At 48.3% G+C, this 18147-nt stretch overlaps 1 protein-coding gene across 9 annotated transcripts in view; it reads left to right on the top strand.

The window, feature by feature from the left end:
* The window catches only part of TRERF1 (transcriptional regulating factor 1), a 226292-nt gene that overhangs the window by 159682 nt on the left and 48463 nt on the right, over nt 1-18147 (top strand). For all 9 annotated transcript variants that reach the window (XM_024765906.1, XM_024765902.1, XM_024765907.1 and 6 more), the window contains one exon: nt 317-431. The gene's annotated coding sequence lies outside the window, so the exon portion shown is untranslated. The remainder of the gene's footprint in view (nt 1-316; nt 432-18147) is intronic.

Below are 18147 nucleotides of genomic sequence, written 5' to 3'. Positions count from 1 at the left end.
CTCTCTCTCTCTCTCTCTCTCTCTCTCTCTCTCTCTCTCTCTCTCTCTCTCTCTCTCTCTCTCGCTAGGCTGTTGCTTGAAAGCAGGGACTGCATCTGATTCATCTTTGTAGCCTCGTTCCTTAGAGCCCTGCCTGGCACATCGGAGGGCGTGGGAAACATTCGTCCTGCGCCTGTCTGCTGCCCAATGACATGAGAGTGGCTGAGGCCAGCCTCGCGAGCTCCCGCGGCTTCTGGATAGTGTCCTTGGCAGGCTGGTGATGGAGAGCTGGGAGCAGACGATGAAGAAGTGACCTTTCTTTCTCTTTTTCCCACAGAACTAGGCCTCCTCTTCCCACCTGCCCAGCAGCATGAGAGCAGCACGACTGGCCGGCCGCAGGAGAAGCCCCCAGAGTCAGGCCCCCAACCCGACCATCTGCTGCGGAGGCCAAGGTGAGCTTGCTTCCCTTTCCTGGAAAGTCTCGGCATTTTCATTTGAACTAATTCTCTATGCTTTTGTAATCCCTTGCCATATGCTGGGAAAATGGGGTTTACTGGGACATGGGTAGACTGAAAAAGTACATGTCAGCCTAATGGGGCAAAACGTGCTCATTTCGGCTAATGGAGAGGCCGATGGTGGAGCAGAAAGGACACTGGATTGAGTTTCTGGGGACTGAAGCTCTCATTATTCCTCCACCACCTCCTGAATCTGGGACCTTGGGCAGATCTTTTGGGGATCGGGTATCCAGGGAATTTTGGATGAAGGAATCTCTGGGATAGGATAGAATTGGAAGGATGGTCCACTCATGGTCTGGGGCTCTCAGGATGCCCTGGATAGTCTCCTGTCCCACACAGGGTCATAAAGGGCCTTAGAGGATAAGCCAGGCCAATTCCCGGCCAATGTTGAGCAACGAATTGTTAGAAAATTCTTCCTAATATTGAGACAAATTCTTCCTCTCTGAAATTTCTAACTTCTCTCCTTTGCTCTGCCACATGGACCCACAAAGACTGGGCTTTCAAAGACTCTTCCACATGACCCTCTCTTTGGAGATGGCTGTCGTGACTTAGATTTGGAGATGGCTGTCGTGACTCTGTTTTTCTGTTTTGTATAAATTCTCCCTGGAGACTGGCACCACTCACCTTGTCCTCTTGTCCCCTCCATGTTAGAAAGGGCTTCATCACCTCCAGTGTTGGTCCTCAGTGCTCACTCAGCCGGTACCATCCTCAACAGAGAATCCTTCGTTCGCCACTCATTCTTCAGGACATATTAAGAGACCCCTTTGTGACAGTCACTGTACTAGACTCTGGAGATACCTCAGTGAACAAGAAAGACAGGGTCTTTTTCTTTTTTAAGATAAAATAGGTATGGATCTTTGGAGAGAGTTTGAAATAAGCATTGAACCATTTCTGTGTGCTCCCTTTAAATATTTTATCTTTTCAACTCTTTTTCTTAAATGTTTTATGAGTGCTTGAAAAAGCGTGTACTCTCTAATTATTAGATATATAGTAGTTTTCTATATATGGTCATTAAAATAAGCTAGTTCATTGTGCTGTTCAAATCATCTGTAATATGTCCTTGTCTGTTTTTGTCTGACTAATCTTCTCAATAACACATTATTGAGAGACATGTTAAAAATGTCCCATTGGATTTGTCCATTTCCCCTTGTAGTGCCAAAAATTTCGCTCATGTATAAAATTTTGTATATTTTAAGGCAATGCTCTTTGGTTAGAACAGGTGTATCTTACTGATGAATTGGGATTCATTTCAACCATGTTTATATTTGTTTTTTTTCTGCTCCTTCTTTTTGGTTGAGATGTTTTTCCCTCCTCATTCCATCTTCTGTCTTCTTATTTGGAAGTTATGTGCTCTGTATCTGTTCTTTCAAATGTTTAGCCCATCTATTTTAACAGGCATACTTAACAAAGTCTAAAATTAATCAGTGTCTTTACCTGCCTCCCCCAAAACACAAGAACCATAAACTGGTTTAATTCTAACCACTACCTCTCCCAATTTATATACCATTGTTATCCTGTGTTTTCATGCTGTCCTGTTTTTTTCCTACAATTTAGACATCATTGTTTTATATGATGTGTTTGTATCCACATTCTTATCCATATCTTTTCTCACCATTCTTTCATGAATTGGAGATCATTATCCTTCTGCCTGAAATAAACCCCTTTTAGCATTATCCTTTAGTGAGAGTCTGTGGTGGTAAACTTTCAAGTTGTTTTTGCTTTGGTTTTTGTTGGCTTGACACTATATTTTGCTCTCAATTTTGAAAGGTAGCTTTACTGGATATTTTCTCTTCGGTCACTGAAACCATTATTCCACTACCTCTGGCTCTGAATGTTGCTGTTGAGAAGTTGGCTGTTGGTCTTCCTTTATAAGTGACCTGGCATTTCCCTCTAGTTACATTAAAGATGTTGCTGCTTTCTTTGGTGTTCTGCCACTTCTCTCTCATGTAGCTAGGTGTCAGTTTCTCTGTCTTTATTCTGTTCAGGTTTCATTGGGATTCCTAGAGCTAAAGATGAGTGTCTTTCAACAGTTCTGGAGGATTCTCACCCTTCATTCTTTGAATATTGACTCTTTCCCATTCTTTCTAATAGCTCCTTTTGGAACTCCAGTTAGACATATGGTGGACCTTCTCATTCTGTTCTCCGTATCTCGTAACCTCTATTCCATATTTCTCACCTCTTTGTCCCTCTGTGCTGAACTCTGAATAATTTCTTCCAACCTGTCTTCCATTTAATTTATTCTGTGTTTCAAATGCTGTTTAATCCATCCATTGAAATTTTTTCCTTTCAACTTCTTCGTTTATCATTTCTAGAAGTTCTGGTCCATTATTTTTTAAATCTGCTTGGTGATTTTCTCTTATTTCTTGCTTATATTCGCAAACTTCTTGATTTCTTTAACATATTGAAATTGCTATGTAGAAATAGTAGAATTTCATGTCTGGTAATTGAGAATCTGAAATCTTTGCGGGTCTGATTCTGCCGTCTGTTGCTTCTGCTGGCTAGTACTCATAATGCCTTGTTGTTGTTTCCTTGTTGTTATTTTCTTTGAGCTGTTCATTTTCCTTAGAACTTTACCTTTGTGAACTATTTGAGGTATGGCTTGATGTTAATTTTTCCAGAGACGTTTTGCATTAACTTCTGCTAGTTGTCTGGGGGCACTCCCAATCAAAAATCACTTTAAATTCATTTTCTACCCAGAGCTTTTCTGGCTACATAAGTAGCATGAATTCAAACTGCAAATCTGTGTGAGATCCAGCTTATGGGTTCAGATTTCTACCCAGCCCAAGGTCAGGTTTCCTCGTGGTCTCCTTTTGTGTTGGGGGTCTATTTCTCATTCATGGAGGGTGGAGCCTTTTGAAGTCCCAATTTTATGAAGGAACTAAGCTTTTTCTCCTGTTTCCTGAACGCTGTGCAGCTCTCATGGGAAACTTAGAATCTGTAGGGTTTGGCAGGAACCCTCAGGGCAAAAGCCAGGTTTGCTGCTAGCTTACATCCCAAAGTTCCTGCTTTTGGTTTTGTTTTTGGTCTTCGAAGAATCCTTCCATTTATACCAGTTCAGCAGTGTGTATACAATCTTTTTATTTTAAATTTTAAACAGCATGTTAAGTTGTTTCAGTTGGGAAGGTCAAGTAGGGTATCTGATCTGCCATATTGCCAGAAGGTCTGTTTTCTTTCTTTTCTACCATAGCCCCCTGGGGCAGGAATTACTATTCCTTGTTCACAGAAGAATGAACCAAGGCTCAGAAAGGACACGTAACTGACTGCAGTCGCGGGGCTAGCAGGTGATGGACCGGCAAGGAGTATGTCCCTCCGCTATCCCCTTTTCCCACCTTTGCTCTCCTCAGAATAACTTAACCAATTTTGGGGGGATTAGCTTTATGCTCACAAAGGATATAAGTTCCTACCAGAATAAATAAATAGTTGGGCAGCTTTGTAAAATTTGTTTATGAATCTATTGTTTATCTTCCTCGAGAGAGGAAATGGCTTCTGCATATTTTGTGGTTTGTTTCTCCGGTGGTCCCCAGCAACCTTCCTGCTTCATTCCCACTTGGCAAAGACCTCCTGGACCTGCAGCCAGATCCCATGTGCACCTCAAGGTTGAGGACAAGACCCCAACTTCCTCTTGTCCTCGTGCACTCTCTCCTTCTCCCTTCCCTTGTGCCTCTTTTCCACACCCCCCAACCCCATCCTTCCTGCTGTTAGTCTTCCTGTCTCCTGTCTGTGTGCCTTTCATCGGAGGGGAGGCCACAGAGCACAGTGGTTAGACGTTTTGGGCTTGGGGGCAGGAGAAAGAGCTGAGTTTGAACCTAGCTCTGCCTCTCACTAGCTTCGTCTCTCTGAGCTTCCATTTCTTCATCTGCAACATGGGGACCACAGGCAAAGCTGTTCAAGGTTGAAATGAGATGATGTATGTATGTAGAGCTTGTAACAGGAGCTTGGAGCATCACAAGCACCCAGTCCGTGGTACTCAACACCATCATGACTAAGAACAGACCCCTTCAAGACTCGCACCCCTGTTCAGTGATGCTCTCATGTTGGCAGAGCTGGTTGATGAAATGTGATGGAGATGGAGGCAGGAGTCTAGGGTCAATGTGCGATTCCCAGCCCCGCTGGGGTGTTTTTAAAAATAATCGGAGGGAAAGCAGAACACACTGGTCTGGCCAGTGTTTGCACAGGCTATAAAACCATGGGTTCTAGAAATGTTCATCCCTAAAGATGGGGCATCTCAGCATCTCAGCCCTCCCTCCAAGCTGTTCCTTCTGTCTTAGAACCATGAGAGCTCTGGGACCTCATGACATCACTCGCTGGGGAGTTGTCCCTGTGGTGCCCACAGCCCAGTCAGTGGATGGCACACCAACTCTGCTGGACACATGTCCAGAAGGGGCAGGATGGGTGGTCTCCACTGTCCATTTGACTTCCATTCTTAAAGCTGACATGACTGCTTATAAACACACACTCCCTGCTCATAAGTAGTGACTTTATATTACACTCAGATTTGTGTCACTTCCTGATTTGATATCTATCAGGCAACAACTTTTTTAGCACCTGCTATTTGTAGTGACTCTGGGCTTTGTACAGTGGGCAAGTGTTATGAAAAAAGCATAGAGTTGCTATGACCCTAAAACTACTCTGAAAAATAGTCTATTCATTTAAAAAGACTTTATGACCAAAGAAATGCATGAAGGATGAAACACCTTCACAAGATTAAGTGCCAGGTATTCAGAATAGGTTTCCAGGGGGGACAGCACTGTGCCTTCGAGTGCTCAGGGAAGACTTCCCGGGGAAGGCTAGGAAGAAGATTGGGGCTGGCCCCGTGGGGCAGGTAGGGTGAGGTGGCTGGAAAAGGAACCTTGTACATTGGGGGTGTCGAAGTGGTGTGAACTGAGGTTTAGAGATGGGCATTCTCTTGAGCTAGTGAGATCCAGTGCAGTGCTTCTAGCCCCACAGATGGCCTCTGTGGCGTCTCTTCGAGAGCCACCGCCACTAGCATATCAAGTGCCCTGACAAGTCCTGCAATCATGTTTGACTGTGCTTCACCAGGTTTCCCAACTGTGTCTGATCATGCATGGCCAATGAACATGGTGGTCTTGAATGGATTTGCATTTGCCTTTTTATCTCCCTGCAGATGCTACCAACTCACTTTTGTAAAACAGGGATTGACAACTTTCTTTAAAAATTCAGTCTGTGGGGATCAAAAAATTATTTCCAAATAATTTTCAAAGACAAGTCAACCACTTGTCTTCCTTTTCCAAGTGTGGCTCTAGTACTTAGAAGGGTGGGGTTTTGCAGGAGCCTGAAGATTGATGCTGCTGCACTAGGGAGGGAGCTGACTCCCAAGACGATGTCCACCGACATTCTCGACCTAGCTGAGGGGCCAGGCCCAACCCCACCCCATCCCCACCCTGCCTGCAAACCTCAAAGTCTATTAACGGCCTCTCTCCAGATAATGATTCATGCTTCCTGTCCCTCCTCCTTTCTAGTTACTCAGAGCTGTGAGCCAAGATTGATTACTTACACCATCCAACTGGCCTCGCCCATGGGGAGCTCAACTGGTAGATTAAATATTCTTCATGGGCGACGCCCCAGGTTGAGTTCTCCTTGTCAGCTGAGTCCTGCGCAGTGAAACTAGGGGTTGTCCCAGATGCAGATGTGGAGATGGTTTGCAGAACTAGGGAGTCGGGACACATCATGTTCGGGAGTATGTGAGGAGTTTGGGGAGCCGGGGTTACTGTGAATAGAGAAACAAGGAGGTGCCCCAGGCACGGGACTCATATACTGCCATGGCCTCATAAAAGCCAACAGAAATAGGTTCTAAGCTGAGTCTTTAGATGCTTCTCTGGAGACTATCTGTTCCTTCTTGCTGTTAGGTGGTCTTGTTTCTAAAAACATTTTCATAATCTTTATTACACTCGTCATATAGATTATTCTATTTTTAAAAAATTAAAACACTCTAACTGAGCTTAAGTCTGCCCTGATAACCTCCCCCACTCACTCAGTTCCTTTTCCAAAATACCGCAGAAGCGAGGTGGACATCCAGGTGTCCTGATTCCCAGTGTTCTTTCCCCCCAGGGGGCCAGGGTCCTTAGGGATCGGCTGTCAGTGGTAGAAAACCGTACTGCCTCAGTATCCTGCCTCAAGGTTGCTGGGTGTCCCAGAGACAGGCAGGGTCTGGGAGGTTCACCCAGCTAAGCCCTCGCTGGTCAGAGCCAGAGGGACCTCCTTGCAGTCCGTCAGGTCCAGCCTCCTCCTTCTGCAGATACTGAGTCTGAGATGCAGGGAGAGGAAGTCATTTGCCCAACAAGGTCGCAGGGCCAGTCTCCTTTTCTGTTTGGCCCGGGTTATCTTTATATTGGGTTTGCATTTCCTGAGTACGCAGCAACTGGGTAGGGGGTGGAGGGCAGGGGAAGTGGGCTTAGAAGAGCCCCGTCTGAGAATGTTTAAATTTCCTGTGAGTGTCCCATGAAGAGGGAGATAATCTATGTGCACATGATCCAGAGGAGAGGGGGAGGCATGGTTTAGGTCCAGAAGATGGAGAGTGGAGGGGAGAAGCGGGAGGGCAAATGGGAGCAATTCAGAGACGTTTTTATAGGTGAGATAGAAATAAATAGAGGCTTGTTTCTTTGCATTTCCTTGTTGCCTTCTTGTTTGCGTTTTTGGAGAACACTCAGGTCACGTGGAGGCTCTCGTTTTAGTGCTGGTCCTTTGTGGTTCTGGCGGGTACCTTTGGCCGAGGACCGGAGACCTCTGCTCTTGTCTCCCTCAGGTTGGCTTCTTCCTGGCACATGTGGTCCTTTGGAAATCTCTTCCCCCCTCAGAGCGTCCATAGCTTAGCTCAAAATGGGAGTACAGCCTCCTGCTGGGCTGCCTCACAGAAAGACAGTGGGTATGAGGGTGCCCCCCAGATGTTAAGGGTTGGCTTCATTTTCTCCCTAACTTCTGGGAGGCTGGCACGGACACTGAGTGATTCGGAGCTTCCACCAGGAAGGGTCTCGTTTGCCCGTCAGATCAGGTGGCAGATGTGGGCACCAAGGCCGCCCCAGGCTTGCTTTGGGACAGCCTTGCCAGACAGTGTGCCCCACGTTCCTTAAAGGGGGCCGTTGTTTAAGCAGGCCAGGAGGCTGTAACTGAAAGTAAGGAAACGGCAGATATAGACAGAGTTACTGCCAATTTCCTGGAGTCTGGGAGCTGGGGGCCCCCTTGCAACAGGAAGGGAAGTAGATTATTTCCTTATCTGGTATCATGGAGGGAATGAAATGTCTCTTTCCGGGTAACTGGGGCAGCACCTTTCAACTTCTCACTTTAATCATAACCACAAATATTCCTAAACTTTAGGTGGCCACTCAAGAATTACATCTCTTTCCCTCTCCTGGGGTCTTGAGTAGCTTGAGAGCCAGACCCCAGAGAGCAGAACACCCCCTTCGTTACCAGTAACCACACTAGAGAGCTTGGCCTGACTCATGGCCACACTGAGTCCCTCTTAGGCACCTCCAAGTCTCACTGACCCATGGAGATCCACAGGCCTCTCTCGCAGGGACCCACCTGCCCCAGAAAGCAAGTCTTCCCCATGAGCATGTCACATGGGCATCTGTATCCTCCTGCTTCTTCCTCTGCCCGGTGAACAGTATGCTAAACGCACATTAGCCTTTCCGCGGTGACGCTGGATCTTTAGGGATAAAGGGGAATGTCCTCTGATGCAGTGGTGCTTTCAGGAGGGTGTCAAGGAGGGCCCACATGACTGTGGGTTTTCTCTCTTCCTTCCTGTGTCCACTTCTAGCCATTTCTGCCTCTGAGCACCGTGCTACTCACTGAAACAAAGGGAGGGCTGAAGGTTGCCCGGGAAACAAATAACCAAATGTATTCAATCATGACTGAGTCATTGAGCCTTGATGTCAACTGTACTCAAGTCAAAACAAACCAACAGAAACCCCACCCAGGCGGTGAGACTTTGTGAGTTCTCCCTGGACACCACGCACGTCCTGAACATTCTCCTGTTTAATCTTCACCAAAAACCTGGAATAATTAGGTGTTGTTATTCCTCTTTGACAGATGTCAATACTGAGGCTCCAAAAAGCCCAAAAAAGACTAGATCAGCCTGCCCGGTTCTCACTTTGCTGGTGGAACATTTATGATTTGAACTCTGGTCTTCTGACTCCAGAGCCCAGTACTTTGGGTGTTTCTGTGAGGAAAACGCCTGCCACATAATCCATGTGTTTCTCTCCAGTGAGAAAAGTTCCTGATGAGTTCAAGAAAAAAAAATCTCCAGAGAGCTGAAGCTATAGCCCTTTAAACCTGGAAAGAGAAAGGGTTTTTGCTGTAAAGTGCATCAGATTCTTTCTCAGACTTCCAAGTTCACGGCTATATGCTAGAGGGTTGGAGGCTGCCTGCGGCTGATGGCCAGGACGTGTCTATACCAGGGTATAAGCCAGCTCTCCTTGACCCTTCAGAACGTGGAGAGCGCTGCAGGGGTCCAGCTAGGGGGAAGTAGCTTCATGCTACTCAGGTCTGCGACGGGTGAATGAAGGACACCGCACGGTATCAGAGAAGCCTTATCCTGGCAGCAGAGGGCTGCAGGTTTAACCCTTCGTCACAGTTGTGTGGCCTTGAGTGCATCGTCCCCTGCATGTGAATTTCCTCATCTTTCAAATGGAGAAAACAATTCTGACCTCACCGGCTTGTTGTGGGGACAGAGTAAGGTAGTGGGTGTCGGTGCTTTGTCCAGTGCTTTCCAGAACGTTACTGTTGGCCATGAGAACAAGCACCCCCTCCCATGAACTCCTCAATGTCCCTACCAGAGACTCCGCGTGGGCCAGAGGATTCGTGGCCGTGGCCCCGGGGGACGGGTCTGCTGTGAGCTCCACTGACATCAGGAAAACACACCCACGGCCGCCAGGGCGGGTCACTCTCCATGTCAGCACTGACCTCCTTGTGCCAGGGCTGTTGGAGAGAAGGAGCCATGAGCTTCTCACTCTTCTGCTCAGGAAAAGGAAAGAGAACAAAAAGGAAGGGGGAAAAAAAGAAAAATTGATTTTCTTTAACCTGTGGCTTTTTTTCCCTTTCTCCCCTCCTTGTTATGAGTGGGATTGCCACTTAACTTTTTTATAATTAAAAAAAAAAAGATGTTCTGGGTGAGGGAATAATATTCAGACATGTTGAGCTGACAGCTGATGGGCGTGTTGTCAATACATCATCACCACAAATCACGTGGCAAGGGTTGGTGGGGAGTAGATTTGTGTGTACGTGTGTGCGTGCACACACACACTTGAATGATTTTAAGTGTTTGGGGAAGGTCCCATGACCCCTGTGGAAAGCAGCTCCTGTGGAAGGTTAGCCAGGGAGATGGTCAGCCCTTAGGGTAGGAATGGGAAGTGGGCTTCCATTGTGAATTGAGGGGGGGGGGGCTTCTCCATGTGAGCCTGTGGAAGCAAAAGGTCTCCCCTTCCTCTCCCTTTCTCTCCCTCTTTTGTGTCCTTAGCACCCAGTGGGTGCCCTGTATTATGCTGACCGCAGTAGACAGAGTTGATGAGGCACTCCTTGGAAGAGGTCTCAGTTTGATGGTGGATGCAGATAAAGCAGCTGGGACCAGTGCTCTAAGGGGTGTAACAAAGACACGCAGCCTGAGTCCTGCCATTCTCACTTGCCCTCCAGGCATTCTTCCTCCCATCCCTGCCTTCACTTACTGCCTGTGTCAGGGGACTCACCAACCTCTCTTGAGCCTTGGAGCCCTCGGTCCAGCTGCCTCTGTGACAGCTCCAGTGAAACAGCTTTCGTGGTGCTCCGTCTTCACAGATGCAAATCTAGGCATCATCTTGACACTCCTCCCTCCCACACCCCCCTGGCCATCTCATCACTAAGTCCTATCAGCTTCACCCCCACATGCCCCTCCATCACCACCCACATCCAAGCTGCCTGGCCTGGACCATCGCTAAGTCGAGTCCCGCTCCCCATGTCCTCACTCACCCTCCTCCAGTCTGTTCTGACCAGGGGTCCACAAACTATGGTCCATGGGCCAAACCCAGCCACTGGCTGATTTTGTAGAGCCCGTGAGCTAAACATGGCTTGTGCATGTAAACATTTGATGATACGCGGCACTGACTTTGAACCCAGTTAAGCAAAATGTTATCCCTCTAAAAAATAAGTCCATTCTTCTCATTAGTAGATCTATTTACATTAAATTGTACTCGATTACTATTATATTTTGAGTTGCCTCAAAAAGTTTGTAGAAATTTGTTTTTTCTCTTACTCTGTAAGCGTCTACATCATAGCCTCGATTTTGCTTCCTGGCTGTGAACCCTGCAATGTATACTTTCTGGCCCTTTACAGAAAACGTTTGCTGACCTCTGGTCTAGCCTGTGGCCTTTTCAAAATGGAAATCTGATCAGTCACACATGCTTGTACATGCACACACACACACATACATACATCATACGTCACATACACACATCCAAACACTTTAATCGTTCCCCATTGCTCTTGGTATAAAGATAAAAAACTCCTTACCTTCAAGAACCTGGGGTGAAAAAAAAAAAAAAAGAACCTGGGGTGGTCTGGCCCCTGCCCCCTCTCCATTTTCATTGCCATGCTCCTATCCTGGCCACTCTGGCCTTCTCTTAGTTCCTATGTCCACCGTGTTCCCACCTGCCACAGGGCCTTTGCCTCTGCTATCCTTGACTTTATCTGGGAGGCAGCTTTCCACACTCTATTTTCCCCATTTAAGTGCTTCTCATCCTGCAGATTGCAGTATCACCGTGACTTCCACAGAGGATCCTTCCCTGACCTTTCTGCTGAGCCCTCTATTATAACCACTCATCGCAGTCATAGATTTGGCATCGTCTGACACTCCCCCCACCCCAGACGGCAAGCCCCTGACACCACGAGAGCTGACACCATGTCATACAACCCCCTCATGGTGTCCCCTGGTACATAGTGGGCACTCAGTAAATACCTCGTTACATTGAATGGCTGAGAATCAAGGAAGCCTTCATAAAAGATAAGTTTGAACAGGAAACTAGTAGGTTGAGAAGATGGAGAATGGGAAAAAGGGGGTTTTAGACAGAGGGACCAGTATTCTGGAGATTCTGTGTGGCTCCATGGGTGGGAGGGGGAGGGCGCTTGGAGTGTATATGGGTGAATGCTTGGGTAAATCATTGGAAAGGGAGGTGAGGCCAAATCATGAGGGGCTCCCTGTGCCAGCCTGAGCTCTTTGGATGCTTCTCCTGTGGGCAGAGGGCACGTGGGTGGTTTGAAGCAGAAGGGTGGCGTGGACAGAGCTGCTGAGTGGACAGTAGACTGGAGGGGGCAGGACTAGCTATAAAGGACTCTTCCATGGATCAGGCAGTGGGGATGAGAGGAGATGGTCAGGGAATGCTATAGAGGAGGGGGCAACAGGAATTGATAGCCTACTGGAAGTGGGGGAGATGAGCTCTTGGGGGTCCCATGTTTCTCCAGTATTTAAGATGAGTGAAGAGAGAGGAGTTAGAGCACAGGTGGAGGGATGGATGTTTGTTTGAGGGTCAGGAAGTGGAGGTGGTAAATACCTGTAGTCCCCCGGTGTTCTCTATGAAGGAGATTAGAGTTATCTGCTGAGACAGACACTTTTTGGGTTCAAATCATAGGCTTTGGCCTCTTCCCCCGTTGGCATGCAGTGGGCTCTACATGCCCCCTAAACTGTTGGGGGGGTTCAGCTCAGCCAGGAGCAGCTGGGGGCTCAGGCTGGTGGTTTCTATCCCAAACAGCTCCTCCGGGGGTTAAACAGGCACTTAAAGGAGATCTTAGAGACCTGCCTTTCCTCATTCTTTTCCTAAAATGTGATGTCTAGATGTCAGCTTTGTCAGAAATCCTACCTCGGAGGCCTTTGGAAAAAAGAGTTCCACTCATGTCCGAAAATGTTCACCGAGGCCCTGCACCACCCAGCTGTGCTCTGAGCACCATGGGGAATCCAGCTCTTGGCCCCCAGAGGGTCTGTGCCTGACCTGAAGACACATAACTAACACATGAAATGCACAGAGACGGAATTCCCTGGCGGTCCAGTGGTTAGGACTCAGTGCTTTCACTTCTTTGGGCCCGGGTTCTATCCCTGTTCGGGGAAGTAAGATCCCGCAAGCGAGGCAACGCAACCAAAAACAAAAAAAAGTAGAAATGCACAGAGAACAGTGCAGGAAGGTGTCATTCAGCGACATCATGACTTTTGTTTGTTAGCACATTTATGAATCCATCAGTTTTCCATTAGGGTTCTGAAAATGCTTATTACTTCAGTTCAGCAGTTTAGTCAGTTACCAGAAACCTGTACTTGTCAGAGTCTTTTCCTTGAATTCCTTGAAGATGAAACCCTTTTATAGGAACATTTTTGCGAAAGCATCAGAGTCCAGAACTGTCTGTAAGTGACAAAAACTTAAAAATGACCACGGTTAAAGATCTGATGAACGTTCATAATAATGCAATTGACAAGGAAATTTAGTTATTTCTGAGATATACATTTTAAAGTAATAACTAGACTTATAACATTATACGAGAACATATAAGATTTTTAGAAATTTCATGTAATGTCTGAAACATTTATATTAACATATTTCCATACAAATAACCCAAAGAAAGTTTACTATGAGTTTTTGTGTTTGTTTGTTTGTTTTATACTGCAGGTTCTTATTAGTCATCAATTTTATACACATCAGTGTATACATGTCAGTCCCAATCGCCCAATTCAGCACACCACCATCCCCGCCTCACCATGGTTTTCCCCCCTTGGTGTCCGTACATTTGTTCTCTACATCTGTGTCTCAACTTCTGCCCTGCAAACCGGTTCATCTGTACCATTATTCTAGGTTCCACATACATGCGTTAATATACGATATTTGTTTTTCTCTTTCTGACTTGCTTCACTCTGTATGACAGTCTCTAGATCCATCCACGTCTCATCAAATGACTCAATTTCGTTCCTTTTTAGGGCTGAGTAATATTCCATTGTATGTATGTACCACATCTTCTTTATCCATTCATCTGTCGAGGGACACTTAGGTTGCTTCCACGTCCTGGCTATTGTAAACAGAGCTGCAATGAACATTGTGGTACATGACTCTTTTTGAATTATGGTTTTCTCTGGGTATATGCCCAGTAGTGGGATTGCTGGATCATATGGTAATTCTATTTTTAGTTTTTTTTTTGTTTTTTTTTTTTAAGATGTGGGTAGGAGTTTTATTAATGAATTAATTTATTTTTGCTGTGGTGTGTCTTCATTTCTGTGCGAGGGCTTTCTCTAGTTGTGGCAAGCGGGGGCCAGTCTTCATCGCGGTGCGCGGGCCTCTCACTATCGCGGCCTCTCTTGTTGTGGAGCACAGGCTCCAGACGCGCAGGCTCAGTAGTTGTGGCTCACGGGCCTAGTTGCTCCGTGGCATGTGGGATCTTCCCAGACCAGGGCTCGAACCCGTGTCCCCTGCATTAGCAGGCGGATTCTCAACCACTGCGCCACCAGGGAAGCCCTATTTTTAGTTTTGTAAGGAACCTCCATACTGTTCTCCATAGTGGCTGTATCAATTTACATTCCCACCAACAGTGCAAGAGGGTTCCCTTTTCTCCACACCCTCTCCAGCATTTATTGTTTTTAGATTTTTTGACATCATGCTTTTTTGTAGTGTATTAAAGCTCCCAAGGCACATTCACATACAGACACAGGCGTCTTTAACCAACTCCTGCCTCACCACCTTCTCCCAGACGCCCACACACATAGCACCCACTGCCCCAAATGAGGTTGGGGGCCGAGTGAGCATCAGCTACGTTCCCAAACCTGCTTGTGCCCGTTGTCCTTGTTACTGTAGATACATCAGTTAATTAGATGTGACCTGTGAATGCAAAAGAGAAAGAGAAGTTTGACAAACTTGTTGGCTGCATTCCATAAACACTGAGTGGGTCTGCTTTGAGTGACACACTGCTTGTGGCACAGTGGAGAAGGGAGAGAGAGATGTAAAAGCAGAGGTATGAAGACAGTCCTGCTCCTAAAGAACTTAAAATCTAGCATTGGTTGAAAAATAGAACACCCAAGGTTCTGGTCTGGTTCTGGTCTGAGGACTGGCCTGGAGGAGTGACGTTTCACACAAACAGAAGGATGCGTGTCTGGGCCTGCAGATCCTTCATCCAGGGCTTGGTCCTCACTTTCCCCGAGGCCCCCAGGCTCCAGGGGCCCCATGTCTGCCTGCTCACTTCAGCTGCCAGGGCCCCTGGTGGATGCATCACTTCGGCCCTCTGGTCTTATAGCAGCCAAGGGAGGCTTATTTGGCAAGAAATTGAGGCAGTGAGATGATGAGGGCCAATGACCAATGGGATATCTGTCTTGAGCGAGTCCAGACAGGCTTGGGGGCTTCCCAGGAGGGATATAAAGGATCACCAGAGGAGGGAGCAAACCCAGAAAAGGGCAAGACACCCTCTTGATTCCCTGAGGCTTCTCAGTAGCTGTTGGGTAGACGGAAGCCAAGCTCTGTGGCCCTCCCACCATCGCACACAGAACTGCAACAGCGGGAATCTCAGGTGATTGTTCACTTCCAACTTTCTTCTGTAATAATACTTGAATTCCCAGAAGCATCTGTAAATTAAAGCAGGCATTCTTCCTCGATCTTGGCGCTTGTTATCATTTGGAACAAGACCCTCCTGACAAAACTGGTCTCGGCAGCTCCCATCAGCTTGTCTCCTGCAGGATGTCTTCCCAATTCGATCCCTGGGTCTGTTCATCCTTTGCTTCCCCTCCCTCAGTAACTTCCCACGGGCCCTGGGAGCTCGCTCAGGGTGCCCCTCTCATCTGATTGAGAAGGCCGGCCTCCCTCACTTGGCACAAGGACAAAGGAGACATCGCCAGGGACAGCCAAGTCACTGAGTCAGACCTCAGTCCAGGGGCTCCAGGGCGACGGGGGATGTGAGGGGAGCTGTGAGGTCCTCCGTCTGGCTCCCTCAAGCAAACATTTGCTTAGCGTAGTGCCAGATGTGAGGCACGGGCTGGGTCCCAGAGATGAGCAAGAGGCACCTCCAGCTGCCCTTGGAGAGTTCACCCCCGCTGGGAAGGTGGGGGCAGAGTGAGGATGATCCGCCAGAACCTGGTCCACAGGGGCCTGGAGGAGGGCGTGACTCAAGAAGTGCCGGTGGGAAGGCCTCCAGCCCCAGACCTCAGAGGTCCTCCTTTCTGGCTTGTTTCTTGACTCCCAGAATTCCCCCCAAAGTCTTAGAACCCTGGGCCAGAAGGGCCTTGGCATCGCCCCAGAATGGGGCCCTGTGTTGACAGGATGCCCAAGTGTGGCTCTGACGTCATAACCCGGGGTACCTCCCATCTGAACCATAGACAGAAGGGCCGAGAGAGACTGACAGACAGCCGAGCACGAGAACCTTCATGCAGTTATTTCACACACAAGGGAGCATCACAGACTTTGTTACCCAGTGAACTGTGAGCTGCTTTCCAGAAAGAAGGGGCATTTGTTTTTTGTACAGTCTAATGTCTTCAAGGTCACAGACCAAAGCCAAGCCAGCTGCTGCATTTGGGAATTGATCCTCTAACCGCACAGCCTAGCTGGAATCCTGGGCAGCACTGGGGATGCATTCCCAGGGCACAGTGCTGGCCACCCTGCTCCCATCCCCTGCAGAAGAAGCCAGTCTGCTGCTGACCTGCTGGAGGCCCTCCCGGCAGCTCAGCTCGGCCCAGGGCGCTGGGTGTGGGGCTTGAGTGATAGGAGCAGAGCCCTCAGGTGCCTGACTTGTGTTTTCTTAGCTTTATAATTTGCCCTGATGCTGGGGCTGGAGCCTCATGCCAGATCTACCTGCCAACCACCCCCTTCCCCTCCGTCTTCACCCCACACTCCCTGGGGCTGTGTCAGAGGGAAGCCTCCCAACCTCCCAGCCCTGCCCTTCCCTACACTGCCCAGGAGAGCTGTAGGGAGGGTGATCCTTTCCTTGGTTGTAGTTCCAAGTGCTGATTCACATGGCCTGAGCCTCAAGTCCTTGGGGGCAGGAGTGGAGGATCCTCCCTGCAACCCTGGCCCAAACCACTCCAGCTGGCCACCCCGCTGAGACCCTCCCTGAGGCCCCAGCGGCAAGGATTTGCCCACGGTGCCTCCTGAGTCCTGGCTGGTGTGACCTCCCCCCCCTGCCAGGCCTTCTTCCGCCTCCTCCTTGTGAAATGTCATGGATCTTTAGGAAGCCTGGCACCTGCCCCCCAAGACTATAGGCCTCAAGACACAGGTTTGCGGGTCTTCATCTCCCCTAGCAGAGTCCTGGCACAGTAAGTCTTCCTTGTGAGTTTGCAGGAAAGAATATAGAGGATAAGGTCGGGTACAGATGCCAGTCTCTGGGCTTTGAGGCCAGGCGTCATGACCTAGTCAGATCTCCTGGCACAAAGTAGGTCTTCAGAATACGGTCACATTGCTCCTGAAATTCTCCTGGCAGCAACTCCGTAGGAGAAACTTGTGATTATGAAGTAGTCAGCGTTCGGGTCACCCAGGGACTCACGTGTGACTTCTTCAGGTGTCTCCGTTGTCCTCCTCCCTTCTTTCTGCAGACCTCTTGTCAACCTCTGGCTACTCCCATATTCTTAATCTCCCCACCCAGGCCTAGCCATTTGTCAAGGCGGGTGGTTTGAAAAACTGTATCCAGGAATATATCAATAGGGCCCACTCAGACCATTCCTCCAGGAAGCCACCCTAGACTCCTGAGTCCCCTACTTTTCTCCCTGTGTCCTCAGCATCATTCACACTGCTCCATGCCAGCTAGGGCTGGAGGGAAGCGGTGTGTGGCAGTCACGGGGGGAAGACGATGTTAATTAAGTCCCTGGTAGAGAACTACTGCTGGCCCAGAGGAGAGAGCACTGACAGTGAGGGTCTGCACACCAGAAAGTGAAATAGCTCCCATTTCCATGTCCTGGTTCCTGGGGCTCGGAGGAAGCAATTGATGCTACAGGGTGCTACTGAAAGATGGAGAAATAAGTGTCTCTTGGTGTCCAAAGGAAACCTTGGGAATCCGCCCGGGGCTGAGAGTCAGCGTGAGACCCGGGGCAGGGAGCAGTGGGGCGGGAAGGAACAAGGATGCGCCAGTCACTCTACACGGAGGAAGATTTCGGCACTAATCGCTGGCATTGGCAGAACTGATCCACGGTAATTGGGTTACTGGATTATAAAACACCCACTGGCTTTATTTAGAAGACTAATCAGAAACATTTAGAACAACAACGTTGCTATAAAGGAGACCATGAACCATGAACCCATGTCTTGGAGAACTGCCCTTGGCTTCAGCCTCTTTTGGGGAACAGAATCCCAGGAGAATCCAAGTTAAGCTCCTTTGACAGACCTGAGAGGAAGTCTTGACGAAAACCGAAGCCAAGTCACTTGGGGAATTGTGTATATAGTCTCTGAAGGACGGCCCAGTGTCAGAAAAAGGAAAATCTTTTTGGTTTTTTTTTCCTCAAACAAGCAGCGGTGGTCTGGCGGGAGCAGGGTGTTAACCCTTCTGAATTATAAGCAAACAAGTCTTGCTGAGCCGTTAGCCAAAGTCAACTTCCTCTCTTGCCCCCACCCGTCTCTCTCGCTCTCTCTCTCTGGTTCAAAGGATGGTCCTTTTGGACAGATATCTTCCTTGCAGACTGTGCCCTGTGTCCTGGTGCCCCTGGGGGTGCGGGGGGGTGTGGGGGGAG

The sequence above is a fragment of the Neophocaena asiaeorientalis genome, unplaced genomic scaffold (genome assembly GCF_003031525.2).
Source record: "Neophocaena asiaeorientalis asiaeorientalis breed wild unplaced genomic scaffold, Neophocaena_asiaeorientalis_V1.1 scaffold46, whole genome shotgun sequence".
Classification (NCBI taxonomy): Eukaryota; Metazoa; Chordata; class Mammalia; order Artiodactyla; family Phocoenidae; genus Neophocaena; species Neophocaena asiaeorientalis.
Note: the sequence above shows the minus strand (reverse complement) of the source record. Positions and strands in the feature narration are given on the sequence as shown.